This window comes from Ranitomeya imitator, chromosome 10, assembly GCF_032444005.1.
Source record: "Ranitomeya imitator isolate aRanImi1 chromosome 10, aRanImi1.pri, whole genome shotgun sequence".
Classification (NCBI taxonomy): Eukaryota; Metazoa; Chordata; class Amphibia; order Anura; family Dendrobatidae; genus Ranitomeya; species Ranitomeya imitator.
Genome location: NC_091291.1, coordinates 34,522,074 through 34,537,526, shown reverse-complemented (window position 1 = coordinate 34,537,526; position 15,453 = coordinate 34,522,074). Strand labels below are relative to the sequence as shown.

The following is a 15,453-nucleotide window of genomic DNA, read 5'->3' as shown; positions in this document are numbered from 1 at the left end:
CCCTCCCGAGTCCCGCCGTGTGGCTAAGCAGTATTCTACAGGGGTATTTCTACATTCAGCAGAAGTTGTGGGACAAATTTTGGTGCCATTTTTCCTTGTGAAAATCTAAAATCTGAAGCTAAAATAAAATAATAATAAAAAAAAAAAATGTAATTTTTTCTTCACTGCCCTAAGGTATAAAATTCTGTGACATTCCCGTGGTGTCAATATGATCACTGCATCCCTAGATGAATTCATAGAGTGGTGTAGTTTGTAAAATGGGGTCACTTATGGGGGGGGGGGGGGGGTTCTGGTATCTCAGGGGCTGTTCCAGTGAGTCATGGCACCCGCAAACCACAACAGTAAAATCTGCATTATAATATGGCGCTCCTTCCATTCTGAGCTGTGCCTCAAAAGTCATTTTTTACCACTTATGGGGTGTCTTTGAACTCAGTAGAAACTGCACAATACATTTTGAGGTCCATTTTCTCCTACTAGATTTGTGAAAATGAACATTTGGGGCGAAAACCTTTGGTTGTGGGGGAATTTATTTTTCTTCATTTTCACAGTTCAACCTAAACTTTTCTGAAGCAGCTATGGGTTTGAGGAGCTCACCACAGATTTATATAAATTAATTGAGGGGTTTAGTTTCTAAAATGGGGTTACTTGAGTGTGTGTGTGTGGGGGGGGGGGGGGGGCGTTCCATTATTTAGGCACATCAAGGGCTCTCCTGTTGTGAATTCTGTGGCTGAATTCACTCCTGTGGTCACAAGTGGTACTGCAGCCTCTGGGCTTCCTCCCTCAGGTGTTCTGGTGAGCTCGTTGGCTGCCTTGTTATTTAACTCCACCTGATTCTGTCTTCCTTGCTCCTTGTCAATGTTCCAGTGTTGGATCTGAGCTCCTGGATCTTTCCTGTGGCCTGCTGCTCTGCTTAGATAAGTGCTTCTTTGCTTTTGTTGCTGTTTTTTCTGTCCAGCTTGTCTATTCATTTTTGCTGGAAGCTCTGAGACGCAAAGGGTGTACCGCCGTGCCGTTAGTTCGGCACGGTGGGTCTTTTTGCCCCCTTTGCGTGGTTTTTGCTTTAGGGTTTTTTGTAGACTGCATAGTTCTCTTTGCTATCCTCGCTCTATCTAGAATATCGGGCCTCACTTTGCTGAATCTATTTCATCCCTACGTTTGTCTTTTCATCTTGCTAACAGTCATTATATGTGGGGGCTGCCTATTTCCTTGGGGTATTTCTCTGAGGTAAGTCAGGCTTGTATTTCTATCTTCAGGCTAGTCAGTTCCTCAGGCTGTGCCGAGTTGCATAGGTAGTGACAGGCGCAATCCACAGCTGCCTTTAGTTGTGTTAGGATAGGTTCAGGTATTGCGGTCTACAGAGATTCCACGTCTCAGAGCTCGTTCTATTGTTTTTGGGTTATTGTCACATCACTGTATGTGCTCTGATTGCTGCACACTGTGTTACTGGATTGCCTACATAACACTCTCCAAATGCAACTTTTGGGTTCAAAAAGTAAAACTGTGCTCCTTATCTTCTGAGCCATGCCGTACACCTAATCAGTAGTTTTCCACCCATATATGAAGTATTGACATACTTCGGAGAAATTGCAAATTATTGTATGGTGCATTTTCTCCTGTTACCATTGTAAAAATGCAAAATTTGGGGCTAAAACAATATTTTTGTGGAGAAAAATATGATTTTTCATTTTCTCAGTGCAACATTACAAAATTCTGTGAAGCACCTTGGGGTTCAAGGTGCTTATCACACATCTAAATAAGTTCCCTGAAGGGTCTTGTTTCCAAAATGGTGTCAATCGTGGGGGGTTTCCACTGTTTAGGCACATCAAGGGCTTTCTATATGGCGTCTGCTCTCGATTCCAGACAATTTTGTGGTCCAAAATTGAAACGGCGCTCCTTCCCTTCCGAGCTCTGCTGTGCGCCCAAACAGTAGTTTTTCTCCACATATTGGGAATCAACGTACTCAGGAGAAATTGCACAACTGTGATGCGAGTCACTATAGAAATAAGTCCCAAAAGTGGAAAGAAAGACTACAATAACAGATAGTAAGATAATACTACTTACTGGATAAGTAAAGGGAGGTCAAACGATCCGAGGTCAGGTCCCGGAAATGGCGCAGTACAACAAGGGGTAGTAAGAGACAAAATCCAATTCAGAAGCCGGGGTCAGGGAAACCAGGAAGGCAATAGAGTTTACAGGGAGCAGGCACAAGAGAAGTCAGGTCACAAGCAAAGAGTCTAAGTCCAGGAAGGGAATAAAGTCAGGCTGGGTCAGGCGCAGGGCACAGAGGGATCAGAGTTACAGCAGGCAGCAGCAAGTGTAGGATTGACACTGGATGGAGGAGCCAGCTGAGGACTAATCAAGGAAAGTGAACACAGAAGATGCAGCCCAGACCCAGCACAACCCCTACACAAAGTAACATATCAGACAGAAACAGAGTGGAGATCATGACAACACATTTTATGGTGCAATTTCTCCAGTCACCCTTGTGAAAATGAAAAGTTTGGGGTTAAAGTAACATTTTTATGGGTAAAAAGTAAAATGTTTATTTTTTCCTTCCGCATTGTTTTAGTTCCTGTGATGTACCTGAAGGGTTAATAATCTTCTTGAATGTGGTTTTGAGCACCTTGAGGGGTGCAGTTTTTTAGACCTTGTGCCACTTTTCAGTATTTTCTGTCACATAGGCCCCTCAATGTCGCTTCAAATGTAATGTGGTCCCTAACAAAAAAAATTGTACATTTTGGTGGAAAAAAGTAAGAAAAATAAAAAATAAAAAATGGCTGGTCAACTTTAAACTTCCTAAGAAAATAAAATAAAAATTGCGCTGATGTAAAGTAGACATGTGGGAAATGTTATTAACTGTTTTGTATGATATAACTTCTCCGATTTAAGGGCACAAAAAAAATTGAACGTTTGAAAATTGCGCAATTTTTGACAATTTTTGCCAAATTTCCATTTTTTCTTCACAAATAAACGCAAGTCGTATCAAATAAATTTTACCGCTATAATATAAAGAACAATATGTCGCGAGAAAACATTGTCAGAATCATCAGGATCCGTTGAAGCGTTCCAGAGTTAGAACCTCATAAAGGGACGGTGGTCAGAATTGAAAAAAAATTGGCCCGGTCAGGAAGGTGAAAACAGGCTCGAGAGTGAAGGGGTTAAAAAGAAGGGAAAAAAAAAAAAAGGGGGAAAAAAAATTTGCAATTTTTTTCTTCTCATTTCACCCCAGACTTTTTTCCTGCATTTTTTTTTTCACTTTTTTTTTCGGTAAAACGAATGTTGTCATTCAAATAAGTACAAGTCGTCCCCCAATAATTGAGCCGCCATCCGGCTACGTGGGTGAAAAAAAAAAAAAAGTTATTGCTTTTGGAAGAAGAGGAGGAAAGAGCGTAAAGGCAAAAAATGGCTGCGACGGGAAGGGGTTAAACCACAAATGCTTTAAAAAAATAATAATAAATTCTTGACGTGGAGGAGTGAAGAATAAAATGGAAAAAAAAAGATTTTTAGGGATTTTTTTTTTTTTTTTTTGCATTTGATGAAAATTAAAAAAAAACCGTTCTGACCTGACCTGGGCCCATAGTCACACCTTGTGACTGCGGAAAATAACGCATTGATGGCTTAGGACAGGAGACTAGCGGTGCTGTACCCCAGGCTTCCCCTGCCTGCTGCATTGGCAGTGCCCACCTGCTCTCGCCGTCTGCCTGGCATCATCTCCCCCCACCCACTGATACACCTTCCCTTTAAGCAGCCTCACCACGCTCGGGATGACATCATCCCTTAAATTTTATCCCGCCTCTGCTCGCTTCGGATTGGCAGATGGCCTCTCCTTACACACCTCTCTCGCCATTGGTCCAAGTCTGTGTCACTCCGACAGTGTAGCCACGCCTTAGTAGGGCTAGGTGGCCTCTCCATTGGCTGAGTGCCACGTCCGTCTACCCTCCGGGGGCGTGGCCTGGGCGGCAGGGCGGGGCGGCGGCGGCTGGGCTGGTAATAGGGGTGATTTCTGTGCACCCCGTTGTTTGGGCGATGTGGGAGGAGCGGGGTGTCAGCTGGAAGGGATGATGGAGCTGGAAGACACCGGCTTTCCTTCCCCTGTCGCCGGCTGCCGGAGCTGCTGCAGAGCCGGGACACCTGCATCTCCGCTCCACAGCCTGCAGCGCTGACCGACACTGGAGGAGAAGAGGTAGGGAGCGGAGGAAAACGGGAGCCCAGCATCCAGATACCCAGAGCAGAGGGAGGAGACGGGAGCCACCGGGTGGGAGAGCCACAGCCGGGGGTATACTGGGGTATAGGAGCTGTAATACAGGGGTGAGGAGCCGTAATACAGGGGTGCAGTATACTACAGGGGTGAGGAGCCGTAATACAGGGGTGAGGAGCCGTAATACAGGGGTGCAGTATGCTACAGGGGTGAGGAGCCGTAATACAGGGGTGAGGAGCCGTAATACAGGGGTGCAGTATGCTACAGGGGTGAGGAGCCGTAATACAGGGGTGAGGAGCCGTAATACAGGGGTGCAGTATGCTACAGGGGTGAGGAGCTGTAATACAGGGGTGAGGAGCTGTAATACAGGGCTGCACTATACTACAGGGGTGAGGAGCCGTAATACAGGGGTGCAGTATACTACAGGGGTGAGGAGCCGTAATACAGGGGTGCAGTATGCTACAGGGGTGCCGTATACTACAGGGGTGAGGAGCCGTAATACAGGGGTGAGGAGCCATAATACAGGGGTGCAGTATACTACAGGGGTGAGGAGCCGTAATACAGGGGTGAGGAGCCGTAATACAGGGGTGCAGTATGCTACAGGGGTGAGGAGCTGTAATACAGGGGTGCCGTATACTACAGGGGTGAGGAGCTGTAATACAGGGGTGCCGTATACTACAGGGGTGAGGAGCTGTAATACAGGGGTGCAGTATGCTACAGGGGTGAGGAGCTGTAATACAGGGGTGAGGAGCCGTAATACAGGGGTGCAGTATGCTACAGGGGCGAGGAGCCATAATACAGGGGCGAGGAGCCGTAATACATGGGGTGAGGAGCTGTAATACAGGGGTGAGGAGCCATAATACAGGGGTGCAGTATACTACAGGGGTGAGGAGCTGTAATACAGGGGTGAGGAGCCGTAATACAGGGGTGCAGTATACTACAGGGGCGAGGAGCCATAATACAGGGGCGAGGAGCCGTAATACATGGGGTGAGGAGCCATAATACAGGGGTGCAGTATACTACAGGGGTGAGGAGCTGTAATACAGGGGTGAGGAGCCGTAATACAGGGGTGCAGTATACTACAGGGGTGAGGAGCTGTAATACAGGGGTGTAGTATGCTACAGGGGTGAGGAGCCGTAATACATGGGGTGCAGTATACTACAGGGGTGAGAAGCCGTAATACAGGGGTGAGGAGCTATAATACATGGGGTGCAGTATACTACAGGGGTGAGGAGCTGTAATACAGGGGTGCAGTATACTACAGGGGTGAGGAGCTGTAATACAGGGGTGCGGTATACTACAGGGGTGAGGAGCCGTAATACAGGGGGTACAATATACTACAGGGGTGAGGAGCACTAATACAGTGGCGAGGAGCCGTAATACAGAGGTGAGGGGCTGTAATACAGGGGTGTAATATATTATAATGGTGAGGAGCTGTAACACAGGGTACAGTGTAATAAAACGTTCTGGGGTGAGGGGCTCTAATACAGGGGGAGCAGTATAATACAGGATTCAGAGGTGAGGAGCTGTTATATTGGGGGTGCACTGTAAGATGAGGAGCTGTGATATAAGGTCCTGGGGTGAGGAGCTGTGATATAAGGTCCTGGGGTGAGGAGCTGTAATATTAGGTCCTGGGGTGAGGAGCTGTAATATTAGGTCCTGGGGTGAGGAGCTGTGATATTAGGTCCTGGAGTGAGGAGCTGTGATATAAGGACCTGGGGTGAGGAGCCGTAATATTAGGTCCTGGGGTGAGGAGCTGTGATATTAGGTCCTGGGGTGAGGAGCTGTGATATTAGGTCCTGGGGTGAGGAGCTGTGATATTAGGTCCTGGGGTGAGGAGCTGTGATATTAGGTCCTGGGGTGAGGAGCTGTGATATTAGGTCCTGGGGTGAGGAGCTGTGATATTAGGTCCTGGGGTGAGGAGCTGTGATATTAGATCCTGGGGTGAGGAGCTGTGATATAAGGACCTGGGGTGAGGAGCCGTAATATTAGGTCCTGGGGTGAGGAGCTGTGATATCAGGTCCTGGGGTGAGGAGCTGTGATATCAGGTCCTGGGGTGAGGAGCTGTGATATAAGGTCCTGGGATGTGGAGCTGTGATATTAGGTCCTGGGTTGAGGAGCTTTGATATAAGGACCTGGGGTGAGGAGCTGTGATATTAGGTCCTGGGGTGAGGTGCTGTGATATAAGGTCCTGGGGTGAGGAGCTGTGATATAAGGTCCTGGGGTGAGGAGCTGTAATATTAGGTCCTGGGGTGAGGAGCTGTAATATTAGGTCCTGGGGTGAGGAGCTGTGATATTAGGTCCTGGAGTGAGGAGCTGTGATATAAGGACCTGGGGTGAGGAGCCGTAATATTAGGTCCTGGGGTGAGGAGCTGTGATATTAGGTCCTGGGGTGAGGAGCTGTGATATTAGGTCCTGGGGTGAGGAGCTGTGATATTAGGTCCTGGGGTGAGGAGCTGTGATATTAGGTCCTGGGGTGAGGAGCTGTGATATTAGGTCCTGGGGTGAGGAGCTGTGATATTAGATCCTGGGGTGAGGAGCTGTGATATAAGGACCTGGGGTGAGGAGCCGTAATATTAGGTCCTGGGGTGAGGAGCTGTGATATCAGGTCCTGGGGTGAGGAGCTGTGATATCAGGTCCTGGGGTGAGGAGCTGTGATATAAGGTCCTGGGATGTGGAGCTGTGATATTAGGTCCTGGGTTGAGGAGCTTTGATATAAGGACCTGGGGTGAGGAGCTGTGATATTAGGTCCTGGGGTGAGGTGCTGTGATATTAGGTCCTGGGGTGAGGAGCTGTGATATTAAGTCCTGGGTGAGTTGCGTTGATATAAGGACCTGGGGTGAGGAGCTGTGATATAAGGACCTGGGGTGAGGAGCTGTGATAGAAGAACAAGGGGTGAGGAGCTGTGATATAAGGACCTGGGGTGAGGAGCTGTGATATAAGGACCTGGGGTGAGGAGCTGTGATATAAGGACCTGGGGTGAGGAGCTGTGATATAAGGACCTGGGGTGAGGAGCTGTGATATAAGGACCTGGGGTGAGGAGCTGTGATATAAGGACCTGGGGTGAGGAGCTGTGATATAAGGACCTGGGGTGAGGAGCTGCGATATAAGGACCTGGGGTGAGGAACTGTGATATAAGGACCTGGGGTGAGGAGCTGTGATATAAGGACCTGGGGTGAGGAGCTGTGATATTAGGTCCTGGGTTGAGGAGCTTTGATATAAGGACCTGGGGTGAGGAGCTGTGATATTAGGTCCTGGGATGAGGAGCTGTGATATTAGGTCCTGGGGTGAGGTGCTGTGATATTAGGTCCTGGGGTGAGGAGCTGTGATATTAAGTCCTGGGTGAGTAGCTTTGATATAAGGACCTAGGGTGAGGAGCTGTGATATAAGGACCTGGGGTGAGGAGCTGTGATATAAGGACCTGGGGTGAGGAGCTGTGATATAAGGACCTGGGGTGAGGAGCTGTGGTATAAGGACCTGGGGTGAGGAGCTGTGATATAAGGACCTGGGGTGAGGAACTGTGATATAAGGACCTGGGGTGAGGAGCTGTGATATAAGGACCTGGGGTGAGGAGCTGTGATATAAGGACCTGGGGTGAGGAGCTGGGATATAAGGACCTGGGGTGAGGAGCTGGGATATAAGGACCTGGGGTGAGGAGCTGCGATATAAGGACCTGGGGTGAGGAGCTGCGATATAAGGACCTGGGGTGAGGAGCTGTGATATTAGGTCCTGGGATGATACAATGTAATGGAGCAGGGATAGAATCTTCTGTGCTGATACATTGTAACAAGAAGAGGTCATGTGATCCAAGCTTTAGGGCGGGGGGTACCATGTAATACAGGGGGGATAGGTGTAATATTGAGGCTCAGTAATACAGAAGGACTTGGTATAATGGAGGGTCTTATTAGGGGCCTCTAATTCCAAGGCTTAGGGGGTCTCTAAAGAAGAACTCTGTAGGACCCCAGACATCATCACCATCAGGAGAGGCCCACCCGGAGGAGAGCAGGTAAGCCACGGGTGGGCGGATGATGGGCAGCACCTGTTCAGTAATGGAGGAGGGCCGGGTACCACTCTGGGTGACATCTCCCTGTCTTTTTGGCAATGTCCGCCATGATGTTGTTAACCCCCTCCTTGCTGCCCCTGGCTCCTTTAAACGCTGCCTCCTCCCAGTGATGTGGTTTGCATGTGTCGGCATCTCTATGGGGGAAGCTTTTACATCATTCCTGTCTTCATCTGGCACCTGCCCTTTTTTTTTTTTGATCAGCCCACCCATTTGCAGTTTTGCCTTTCTCCATCCCTCTGAGTGTTTTTTTTTTTTGCAGGCCCTTCCGGCAGTGAAGGGATTAATGGAGCATTATCAGCTGCCCTCTCCCATTTCTGCATATCTTGCCTTGCCTGATCACATCCTTCCCTGACAACCAGTGTTGCAACCCTCCCCCCATTTATGCCATTGTATCCATCCGTTTTTTACGTCTGCATCATTCTCAGCCACCTTGTATCCTCTCCTATGGTGATTGCTACTTTTATGGCTTTATTTAATCTCTTGCTGTTTTATAATGTAAATATTTACTCTTTCTATATTTATACATTCCATTTTCATGTTTCCCAAATAGCCATTTTTTAATCTTTCCCTTAGATTTTGTATCATGGGAGCAACACCGTAGAGTGCTGGTAACATCTCTATGGGGTTCATATAGCGCCAACCTATTCTCCAGCCATGTACAAAGCTACAAATAATACGAAGAGAGAGAATGAACTCGAGACCACCCTGCGCTACTTCCTATAGTCTAAGGCCTCGTTCAGGCTTTACCTCTTTTTTTGCGCATTTTTCTTAGGTAAATAATTGTCAATGTTTTTTTTTTTTTAATTTTTGCCTTCCAAGCACCCCCCCCCCCCAAAAAAAAAAGAAAAGAAAAAAAGATGTCCATTTTTTTTTTACAAATTAATGGATCCATAAAAGAAGAACAAAAAGCAAACAGGACCAGGACGCCCTTGATGTCACCCTAGAGCCATCCGTTTTTTTTATTGTTTAATGAATAGAGGAACATTGTAAAATTTTAGGTTTTTTTTTTATTTTTTTGCAAAAATTGCTAAAAATCGTTGATGCACAAAAACGCGCGCAAAAAAAAAAAGGGTGTCTGAATGAGGCCCAATTTTTCTTTTCGACGTGTATTTTATCTCTCCTAATAAATGGGTTTTCCCGGGGTTGTCCTAACCCAAATCTAACCTTCCGGGCGTCTCCGGATCTTTCACCCCTGTGCGCCCCTTTTGCACTTGCATCCAAGTATGTATAAACTGGCAGTCTGGAAGGGAACTTATTTTTATCCGGACCTTAGTATAATATAAATGGATTATTATTTGCCAAGCGTATGGCTGTGAAAAAATGACTGCAGGAGGAGGGAGAAGAAGACGACGAAGGCCTCACACCGGCCGCCTGTTAGCACCATATTGCATCAATGGGCGATGCTAGAAAATTGCATTCTATGAAAGAGAACGGGCCCTCCCCTCCTCCATCGATCGCTGCCATTTATTTCAATCTGGATATCAACGCTCAGATTTCATTTTGCCCTGTAGTCCGTGGACGCCGGGATTACCTACGATGACCCTGCGTTCCCTACAGCTGCCAGCACTTGTATGTGACGTACCGCTACTATGTGCCCATTATCAGCAGATTATCGATTGGATGCCGTCATTTCCCTGCACTTATTATAGATACATATGGCTCCCATTTTTGCATTGCTCGGGTATCGATGCCATTTTTTTAAGCCTTTATTCAGGTTTGTCACCCAACTTTCCTAGAACCCTGAATGGCAAATCTTATCCCACAATGAAAGGGATGAGTGAATGATCCCTGGAATCGCCCCCGGTCACCAGATCAGGGGGTTCCGAGCCCCCCCCCCCTGTTCTGGAGGAGTTTACATGGAGCACGCGCGCTGCTACTCCCATTCCAAATTGAGACAGTGAATTGCTTTACTAGTCCCAGATTATGGGGGTCCCAGGGGTGGAAAAGCAGAAAATGCCTTTACCAATACCTTGGTTATAAAAAAAAAAAATTAAGGTTCATAAAATATCACTTATTCCAAAAATATGCAGAATTTACGGTGTGAGTGCAAACGCCGTTATCCAGGCGGCCGAGGGTCTCCGGCCCCCCAAACTTAGTTCATCAGGATATCATTCTTTGCCTTCTTGCGTAATAGTTGGGTTTTCCACAACTGTCCTGTGTAATAAGAATTTTTGGATTTTTACGGCAGACAGATTTCAGGAGGGTGCCATCAAGCCCCCCCTAAGTCCACAGCGTTTAGATACAGGACTAGGTTCATGGAATACATTTTTGCCCAAGGTGGATATTATTATATCCAGATAATTGGAAGCTAATTCTTCCATTGTATTCTATAGAATGGCAAATCTGTCATCATTTTTTTTATTTTTTATTTATTTTTATTTTTTTTCTGAATGCTTGCAAATCTACTTTTGGCTGCAGAGAAGTGTTTTGGCGACGGACCATTCCTGGCCATGCACCATTTCTGCTTGGCCCTTTTTTTTAATGATCCTATGCATTGCCACAATTCCCTTTACACCTCCCCAGCCCCCTATGGAAACCCCCAGTGCACTGCTCCTTCCTTCCCTGGGCTATGGATGGAAAAAAAAGGGGGGATGGGAAAGAAAGCGGCTCGTCATATATCACACTTGAGATGGAAGCAGCAGAATGTGGTGGGGTCACCGTGCACTGTCAGGATGTAAGCGCTGCCTGCATTGCTTTCTCTATATGTATTTTTATTTTTCCTCCTCCCGGATTAGTGAGTGTTCATTTTAACCATCCACCTGCCAAGATGCGTCCAATATGGCTGCTTTGTGCTTCGAAGCGGCTGTATCCCTTTAAGACCATTACTATAGGGTTAATGCAACATAGTGGGGTTAGACGGGGAGGTGCCATACGTATGTAATTTTGCATTTCTTTGATGGTAAACGAGTATTTATTGGGAGAAGCAAATGATTCTGGGTTTTTATGGCAGAAATTACAAGCTTGATGGGTGTTTTTATAGAAGTGTTTGTGTATACGGTTATTGTAGAACAGATGTCTCACTTTACATTCGCATCTTATATATTTTCTGGCCGTATTGAAGAGTCGTCAAAAAATCCTTGTCCAACCAGATTGGTTTCTGGATAGACTTGCTGACAAGCGGTATAGTCCCCATTATGTTACTCGTAAGGGTTGTCGATCACTTATGGATTTCTGCATGCACTCACCAGGGAGCAGCCTCAGGACGACCATTGGTAGCCGCACATCAGGAAGAAATGACTTCTGTATTAGCTGGAAATGTTATTTAAATTGGTCGTCCACTTCCAGACCGGTTCAGAACTACTTCACCCACCGATCTCCTGGTTTTTTGGTTGCAGAAAACTGTGCCCTGGCTACATTAACCCCCCCATTGCGCTTTACTCACCCTCCCCTGGCCCAAAGTTTAATTTCTGCCGCTACTCCTGGTGTCATTGGCAGAAGTGACGTCTATGTGATGTCAGACAGTCAGCTCGGAGCTATCGATGTGACATCAACGCTGCAGACAATAAAATACATCAGATGCTCAGCACTTGGACCTGGGGAGGATGCGTGAGGCTCAGTTTTGAAAAAACAAATGCATCCATCGAGCAGTATTTTTCCAAAATTAGAAAACTCCTTTGACAAGCAGCAAATTTTATTATTTCCACGCTATTCATTGTAAAGAAATTATTTGAGTTTGTAAAAGTCTTCCGATCCATCATTTTAATGGCTTTTTAAGCTGTGTATTGGTGCATGGTATTGGCAAGCCTCTAGACTTTTCTGATCTGATAGCTATGCTACAGGGTACTTTAACATTGTGATCCAGGGATGGTGCGAGTCGATTGGCAAGAGCCAGTCCAGCGGCCATGTCCATAATCTGTAGCCACTCGGTGGAAGCCCTGAGAACCGCATCCTATTTGCCATCAACCTTGGCTTGCGTCACGCTGCAACAGTGAAAATCCCATAGGTCCCAGGATAATTAGTCAATGTCTTTCTAAACCTGGAAGCCAGTGTCCGGCTGCGAGCTGGAAGCCAGTGACCAATTCCCCCAGCAGCGCCTCTACAGGGGCATTAAGTATTACAAGTCACAATGAACTCAATAGGCTGCTCAGGCACATTAGGTCCTCCAAAGGTAGAAATGCTCTAAAGTCCAGGAAATAGGATAAATCTGACTTGGTAATTCAGGATACTACAGTAGAGCAATTTGAGACCTTACTGTTGATGAAGCTACAAAAAAATTCTTTTTCCATGGAGCCAACACAACCATTCGTTATATGGACCGCCCATTATTTTCAGCCCATACCATGTAATGCTATAGTTCCCCCTATGGAGGCGCTGTAGAAGAATTCAACAAATGGTGGCATTGCAGATTACAGATTTCTGTATTATTAGCCAGAAGAACATATCGACTCCTCAATAGACTTTTTTTTTGTCAGTCCATTATGGGTGGCAGGTTGTTTTCCTAGCACTTTCAGTCCAACTTTGGTTCCTAAATGATTTTCTAGAAATTATAAAAGAACCCTATGAGATTTAGTCCTAATTCCTTACCTCTTCCATGAGTTTGAAGGTTTATCCACTTTGTGGGTGGCTATCTATCGCTGGCTGTAGCAAGACAAGTTTTTTTACTATTTGCTCCCAATGGAACTTTGCAACTAGAACCAAAAGAAAAAACAAACCGTAAACGTTGCACTCCACTGAAATCTCCGATGGTTTCACCTTCAGGATCACCATTGATTTGGTTTGTATGACCATTAAAGGGTTGCTCCACTACGTTTATATTGATGATAGGTCATCAGTATCAGATTGGTGGGGGTCCAATGCCCGACACCCTCACAAATCAGCTGTTCCTGGTGCTGGCAATGGCCAGACGTTGGGAGTTTTGGAGCTGTAGCTATAGCTCCGTCAACTGGGTAGTGGCCGTGGCCAGGTACCGCAACGAGAGTCGGACCCTCACCGGTCTGATATTGATGAGCAAACATTTAATATCCTAATATAGTATGGATGCGTCAAGGAATTGGGAGTTCCCATGATAGTTCAGATAGGCTTTAGATTTCTCTAACTGACGGAACATTGAAGATCTAGTAGGGAATTTCCATCCAAGGACTTCCCTAATACCGTATTTTATCAAGTACTTCCAGTCTTGTTGCTGCTTCATAATCTTTTTTTTTTAAGACTACTCTCAGATTTCTCGATTTTATTTTTTTTAATTTATTTATTATTTTATAAACCATAGGACGTGGAGAAATATCCTTTTGAAAACACCAAAATGTCAAATTTTTTTGGGGATATTTTGAAAATATTTTCTGGTTTGGGAAGGACCTTGTTCCCCGGCTGCAGATTGTATTAAAAAACAAAACAAAACTTTGCTCACCCTCCCCAGGTCCAGTGTGGAATATCCGCCTCTTCTTCCATCATCTGTTATGATCTGCAACACTGATGTCACATTTAGAGTGCTGCAGCCAATCAATAAGTTCACCCTCTCTGCCCAAACAGACCTCAGTTATTGTCTGCAGCGCTGTCGGATTCTCTGCAGTCAATAGCAGAAGCAGTGAAGGAGACTTGGCAGTGGACCCAGGGAGAGTGAACAAGGGACAGTTTTTATTAATCATGCTGCACCTAGGAATTTGGGTTTTTCGAAACTGGAAAACCACTTTTAAGTTTCACGTTCCCCGCGAAGGATTGCCCTAAAATGGCCGCTTGTCAGATGGGTTTCTTCTGCCTTTGCTATCCAGTTTGCAGAACTCTTGACAACTATGAAAACTTTTTGCGATTTACTGTGCATCGTCATTTAGGAGGAGGTTGGGGTTGTATCTATTGGATATCTGAACTCTGATTTGCATGGATACACCCCCACAAGTGTGCACACCGGCGGACACAGACTGTTGTGGACCTCTGTGCAAGAACAGTATATGGGCCCTCTGTAAACAGGTCACTAGCTGCAGTACGCAGACAAGGACAAGGCGGAAGTTGCCCACTTACCTATTTATTCCCCAAGTACAAATAAAAGAAGGATGTGATTTGAACCAGGAAGGCAGGGATTATTCAGAGTACAATATTCAGCATGCAATATCAACATGGTGGTTATCAATACGCTATAACTCTTGCAGAGCGAGGTCACCACGTCGTCGTATATCTACAGTGATAAGGGTGCTGCTGCATTAATCCCCTTTTATGTTCCAGGCCCTAGTAGGGGTCTTCAGTTCTTCTCGCTAGGCCATAAGTCCTTCTAATGAAGTCAACCAAGGCTCTCTGGTCCTCCCGCACACGAGCCGGTCTCCCGCACACGAGTCGGTCCCCCGCACACGAGCCGTTCTCCACCGCTTCTGTTGCACCACTCCAGACTGATCTCTGTACCGTACGTCAATGTCGGAAGTGTCGGCCCGCTTCACTCGTACTTCCTAATCAATGCCGCAGACGTTCACTTCCGGACACAGGTCCTCACCAGCTCTTCAGTTTTTAACCTGTGATGGTCATCTGTTGGGTCCAGACAGATGATGGCTGGGCCTCGGGTCTTGCACGGCGTAGTGTGATCCATGGATCTTGCCTGGTGCAGAGATGGAGTCAGGTCTTGACCAGCAGCATGGTCTGGTCCATTGATCTTGCCTGGCGCAGTCTATATCTTGCTCACGCGCACACAGCAGCCCAGGGTTCTGGTCCTCTTGAGTGCTTTTTTTTTTAACATTTTTCCGAGCACACATCCTGCTGCGCTCACTCGTTGTCACCAAATCTGCTCCTTCCTTGCCACTCCGGCCTTTTGTATCAGGAAACTGCTTCACGAATGTCACCTTACCTGGTGCTCCATCTAGACTCTTCCTTCGCGAAACACTTCCCTCTTATTGGTTCCGCCGGGTTCCATTTGAGCAATAGGTGGCAGTCTATGGTCACAAATGCCATAGCTCTGAGGAATCTCATTTTCTACAACACACCCTCTTACACCTCTGCAGGCCAACAGCTCATCATAATGCAAAACCACCTGCTTTGGAGGCAGCAGTGACCCCTTTACCTCCTGGTCCCCTATGCGGCAGCACCAATGATATGTCCACCCCTGAGTGCGACGATCCAAGGGTTTTTCTGTTTTCCAGCAATATGTTAAGTCCTAGGGATAATGGTTTAGCATTTAAACAAACTGGACCTGATTTATATGACGGAAAGGATCACGGTGAAACATTGCTTTTGGCCGGAACGCCCTAGACAATTCCATTTGAAAAATTGAACC

General features: G+C 46.4%; 1 protein-coding gene across 9 annotated transcripts in view; it reads left to right on the top strand.

The window, feature by feature from the left end:
- Window positions 1–3,949: 3,949 nt before the first annotated feature.
- The window catches only part of PPFIA3 (PTPRF interacting protein alpha 3), a 127,228-nt gene continuing 115,724 nt past the window's right edge, over window positions 3,950–15,453 (top strand). For 5 of the 9 annotated variants that reach the window (XM_069742284.1, XM_069742278.1, XM_069742279.1 and 2 more), the window contains exon 1: window positions 4,040–4,183. The gene's annotated coding sequence lies outside the window, so the exon portion shown is untranslated. Of the gene's footprint in view, window positions 4,184–15,453 lie in introns of all 9 variants that reach the window. The other 4 variants (XM_069742283.1, XM_069742281.1, XM_069742282.1 and 1 more) reach the window with 4 other exon arrangements.